Genomic DNA, 5,676 nt, shown 5'->3' with positions numbered 1-5,676 from the left:
TGGCGAAAGATCAATTTACACTGTAGCAGTAACTTTCTCAGATAGTGCTCTTAACTCTAAGTCGCGGGAGGAGGGAGGCGGAAGAAGGGCATGTCATCCTCAGCTAACTCCTTTTCTTATATTTCACTTTTGGTCCTGGGAGGGTAGCGCAGCTGCGTGGTAGTAGATGTTCACAGCTGAGGAGAATTTAGGCCAGTCCTCACTGTCGCCATTCACTCTATGTGCTTGTATTGTCCCCTGCTAAAATTGGCCTTGGGACAGCCCGCCGGAGGCAAACCCACAGGAAACCCCACACCTGCAGGAAAATCCTGGCCGTGCTCCCGCTAACACGCGGAATCATTCCATGTTCCGGCGACCAATCAGCACTCCGCACGCTGCCGCGCCAGCCAATCCAAGCAAACATACGTTGCTCGGGCCAACTTCTGCTACCAGCCCTCCAGGCAGCGGGTACGAGCCAGGGGCGTGGCTGGGGGGCGTGGTTCGGCCCTCGGCTGTGACCCTTAGTGGCTTGACGCCCATTGGCTGCTGCCGCCCCCGACCTCGGCGGGCGGGGAAGCTGAGAGATCTCTAATGGGTCGGTGTTGCGGAGGAGGTTGTGTCCTGTCCCGGTCGGACTGACGCGTCGGGGCTGCATACAGCTGCTCGCTTTTTCTCAAGTATCGGTGGGTAGAGACGTGGAGTCGCGGCGGAAGTGAGTGCTTCAAGGGAGGGTGACAGGGACGTCGGGGGCGTCCAGCCCGATGCGTTTTCTCGGAGCTGTTGTGGCGAGTGGGGTGTGGGAGGCCGCTGTGGAGGGTCGGGATGGCTGGCCCCGGCGTCCGGGCGGGTGTGGACCTCACAGGTGAGAAAGAAAACTAAGGCCCAGGGAAGAGAAGGGGCGAGACGGAAGGATCTCAGGGCTTGCACCTCGCCTATCTACACTGCTCACAAGTTTAAGGACTTAGACGCCGATTAGACCTCAGTTTCTTCATCTGTTAAATGGGGAAGTGACGATAATAACCTTGCTTTTAGGGCTATAGTGAAGTTTCACTGAGGTAACGTTCTGTGAAGGACACAGTGCCTCCTGTTTCTTAGTAGATGCACAGACAGCATAGGATCCATCCTCTCATGCCAAGCTTTGACTGAAATGATGTTGATGATAAGAGAGCATTTTCTAGTGTTTACCCTCTTTCAAGTTCGGTGCTAAGTGTGCTAACTCACGTAATTCCTCAGTAAATCAGCGTTACTAATTTACCATTAAGAAATATTACCTGAGCTATTTTGGGTTCAGAAGCCAGGACAAAATATGACAAATTTTATATGTCAGATTTTTAATGTAAAGTCTCTTCCAGCCTGTGATCAGCTTTCAGCATTTTACAAAATAGACCTTTAGCCTCTGAAGGCAGAAGCTTTGGGTTGGAATCCTGGCTCTATCACTTATTAGCTGTATGATCTTGGACAAGTGACCTAATTTCCCTCTTGCTACTTTCCCTGTCTGTAAAATAGGAATAATAACAGGATCCGCTCTTAAGATTCTTTATGAGGGTTAAATGAAATAATACAATTTAAAGTGACCAGAAAGGTTGATCACATATTAAATGATAAAAAATGTTAGCTATTATTATTTTAAATAAAGGATTAGCGCATTAGGAGCTTGAACATTAACGTGGATTGAACCTTAAAGCTGTAATATTAAATTTAATATTGCCTTAAATGTTGTAAAAAGCCTCAACATTGTTGTAAAGCTTGTACTAAAATAAACCAAAGTGAGCACTAAAACAGAGGTGCATTAGTCACATTGCAGAAGCAGGCTTCCCTGTTGTATTCCTGCTAGAGCCATTCTCTCAAAAAAGAGAAACCGTTGTACTTGACTGAGTTGAAAAAGCTAAGTTACTAATTCAGGATTGATTGGAAATCAAGCATATACCAAAATATTTTTATGTTAGGTGAAAATATAATTTAATTTTTAAGGCCTTGGTTTGCACAACATCTTGGGGGAATTCTATGGCATGTTAAATTAAAGCTATTCACATAAATGAAACCCATATCTATCAGTTAATGGAAGGTTAATTCTGATATGAGCTTTTTTAACAAGTGAATGGAGACTCAATCATAAGGACAAACATTTTTATAGCATTCACTGTTTTTAGAGATTAAGATGTTTCTTATGTTCCATATTTAAAATAAAACCTATGATCGTTTCACTGTGACATATATTTGACAGGAATTGGAGTTGTATTGTTCAAAGACTGGTACTCATAGATGGCCTCAAGAAAAATCTTAACTGGGGAAGCCTGCTCACTCTTCGATGGCATCCACTAGGGATCACTTCAAAAATGTGGACATAGAAAACATGAACAAAAAGGTTAAAGTAAGGAAAAACTGAAGGAAGACACGACTCAGCACTAATAGAACTGTCAAGAGCATATAACCTTTTACATGGAGATGCTAGATTCTGATAAGGTTACGTGGTACCTGTTCTTTCTGAAATGTAAGTGATGGAGTTGGAAAGTTTCCTGATACAAAGTCAAGAAAGGGAATAAGAGAATTAGTAGGAGGGTGTTCAGAATGGTATTTAAAACATTTTCCGGACACTCTCCACAGATGGAGATGGCAGTAGAGCATGTTGTATGCTTTCTTTTCAGTTAACATGAGTGCCCTGTTATATTAAGAGAGTGCCATGACCTTGACAACCCCAATACTGCCCCTTCTTGATTCTGGAATATACAAAGGGTGCCAAAAAAAATGTATGCAAATTTTTTTGTTGTTTTTGTTTATTTGGTTTTTGTTTGTTTGTTTTTTAGCTGAGCCATCCTGCCACCTGTTGGCAGCTCAGCGGGAGCTCAGCTCAGGCCGGGAATCAAACCGAGGACCCTTGCTGCTCAGAGCTCGAACTCTTAAGCGAGCTCTTAACCAACTGAGCCACTCTGCTGGCCCTGTATGCACATTTTAAGAAAGGAAAAACTGTATTAAAATTGTAATAATATATATTGATAAAAAAGATGAATACAAGTCACGTTTAACTTCTGCAGTTACAAGAAGTACTCAAAGTAGGTACCATCAGCATAATTTTAATACAGTTTTTTCCTTTCTTAAAATGTGTATACATTTTTTTTGGCACCCTCTGTATTTCCAGAGATCCTCTGTCATGCTTGCCCACACATAGTTTAGACAGTAACCATTATTCCCTTTTGGACTTCATCTTGAAAAAAAAATTAGATGCAAGAAAAAGCTGCCTGTTTGTCTAAAAGAGAGCTTTCCAAGTTTATACTTACTTGGTTCTCTTCCTTTCCTTCTACACCCTTAGAGTGGCTCATTTATAGGAGTTTTTAATGTTTTAGTTCTTGTTATTGTTGCAGGCAAAGGTTTATTTAAAGGGTGAAATAAGTCAACTTTGAGAGCAAACACTGGATTACACCATTTCTATAGTTCTAGGAACTGCTATATACTAGGTGCTTGGTAAAATAGTAGATGCTTGATAAATATACTAGATGCTTGGTAAATAAAACCTCTGAGAAATGATTGTGCTTCATTATGGTAATGGAAGTTTTAGTCATCTAGATGCTCAAGGATGATTAGTATAAATGGGCCTGCCTTAGATATCTTGAGGTATTTCGTAAATGACACCAGTAGCTCATTGTCCACCCATTTTTTTCTTTTTTATTCACTAGGTTTCTACTGTATGCTAGACATAGGAGTTTAACATTGAAGAAGTCACATTTCTTGCCCCAAAAGATTTACAGGTTAAATGGGAGAAGATAAGTGAATAATTGTATTACAGAGTTGCTAACCTAGGCTTTAGGCAAAGAAAAGTAGAAATTAGGCAGTGAAACTCAGTCAGCTCGTAAAAGGGCTCATAAGCCATTCTAAGGAGTTTGGATTTTATACTGATCAGTAGGAGTGAATGATTACTAAGGTAAGCACCTTAAAGATTCAGATTCTCATCTTTATGGGTATTTTTTATTGCTTATATTTTATATGCTCGATTTGCACAGATAATAATGTTGTCAATGACAAAATAGCTTTCCATTTCATTTTTGATTTCTATCAAGTAGTTTTGAAAAAAATTCTCTTATCTGCCAACCACAAAAACCTGGCAGGTGACCTTTGGGTTTAAAGAATATTGTTTCATTATTATGATCCCAGTAATAGATAAATGAAATTTATTTTGCAAGTACTCTCTTAACTTGTGCTTGTTTATAACATACCTTTGAATAAGGTCATTGTACTGGCTATCAAGTTGGCAGTCTCTCAAGTGGAGAGGGGATATATTTCTGACTGGCAGACTTTTTGAATGAACTCATCCACTTTTAGTCTATGGGTAGGATCTGTACTTATATATTTTGTATCACTTATGTAGATCCTAAATTTCATATTATTGAATTTTCTAGATATACTTTCCCATGTTTTTGAAAGGATATGCCACTTTGGAATAAGGATTATTTTGAGCTGAAGGCAATTAAGAAACAGCAAATTCAGAGAGCTCTTTTTACTCTCATTGCCTGCCTAAAAGTAGGCCATAAATTTCCTTTTGTGAAGGTCTTGCCCCTACTAGGAGATCACTAGAGACAGAAAGTTGGCACCAAGGTAATCTGCACAAACTTTACTAAAATAACCCTGTCTTTTGTTAATTTCCTGTCATGTGTTTACCTTCCAATAATTACTGTCGCTGGAAGCCCAAACCCCTTTTCCTTTGTCTTGTCACTTCTCCACAATTTATCATCCTTTGTTAAAATGGTGCATAGGTCCCTGGGTCTAACTGCTTCTTGGGGTCTCCACGTATTTTCTATGAAGGCCTCTGTGCAGATAAAAATTAAAATGTTGGCATCAAATAAAATTTGTATGCCTTTTCTGTTGTGGCGTGGAATTCACCCCTGGTTGTTCACAGACTCTATAAGTGGGAGAGTGAAGAAAGGTTTTATTAAAGCTCGGGCAGAGAGAGAATGCCCATGGCAATGTCCAAAGATGATGGCTGCTGCGTGTAGTAAGGAGAGAAACACGGGGTGGGGGTGGCCGGGGCAGAGTCCAGAGTCTGAGAGTGGACAGCTGCACCTAACTTCAGGTCAGCTTTTTCTTATATAGGAAAGGGGGAGTCAGTCAGGCAGGTTTGAGGGCTGACATCGCTTCCTTGTGTCTGGTCTGTTTTAAGATGATGTTATCACTGGACTCTGGACTCCAACTCAGCCATAGCATCCTGGGACTTGAATGCATCACCAGTAAATACTGCAAGGGAGTTGTAAATTGGATTCCAGTGTCTGGGTGACTGATGATTAAGAAATTGCTCTTTTCCAGGTTAGGATGTTAATTAACGAGGTATGGGTAGCTTTGAGAAAGGGAGCAAACAGAGTCCTTCAGTTAGTCAGTGAGGGGAGAAACAAAGAGAAAACAGGATGACTCAAACTGCAAACAAACTAAGTCTAATTGACTTAAACTGCAAACTAGCTAAGTTTAACTGCATTATTGATTCCCTGAGTTTCACCCTTAAATTTTCTCCTCTTAATCTAGCTTTTGTTAATTTAATTCACAGATCCCAGAGATAGAACCTAAGAGAGCCAGTTCTGTATCACTTTAGTGTCTATCACTTTTTTTTTTTTTTAAGATTTTATTGGGGAATCGGGGGAAGGGGAACAGAGAAGTTGCTGTTGTTTTTGTTCTTCAGTCTAGTTGTGGAGGATGTTGCTTCACTGGCCCAAGCTG

General features: G+C 40.8%; 1 protein-coding gene across 2 annotated transcripts in view; it reads left to right on the top strand.

Moving 5' to 3' along the window:
* Nucleotides 1-515: 515 nt before the first annotated feature.
* Nucleotides 516-5,676, top strand: part of STARD4 (StAR related lipid transfer domain containing 4) — a 19,968-nt gene continuing 14,807 nt past the window's right edge. The window contains exon 1 of one of the 2 annotated variants that reach the window (XM_019659148.1): nt 516-662. The gene's annotated coding sequence lies outside the window, so the exon portion shown is untranslated. Of the gene's footprint in view, nt 692-5,676 lie in introns of both variants that reach the window. The other variant, XM_019659147.1, reaches the window with a different exon arrangement.

This window comes from Hipposideros armiger, unplaced genomic scaffold, assembly GCF_001890085.2.
Source record: "Hipposideros armiger isolate ML-2016 unplaced genomic scaffold, ASM189008v1 scaffold_296, whole genome shotgun sequence".
Taxonomy (NCBI): Eukaryota; Metazoa; Chordata; class Mammalia; order Chiroptera; family Hipposideridae; genus Hipposideros; species Hipposideros armiger.
This window is presented reverse-complemented; position numbering and strand designations above follow the sequence as displayed.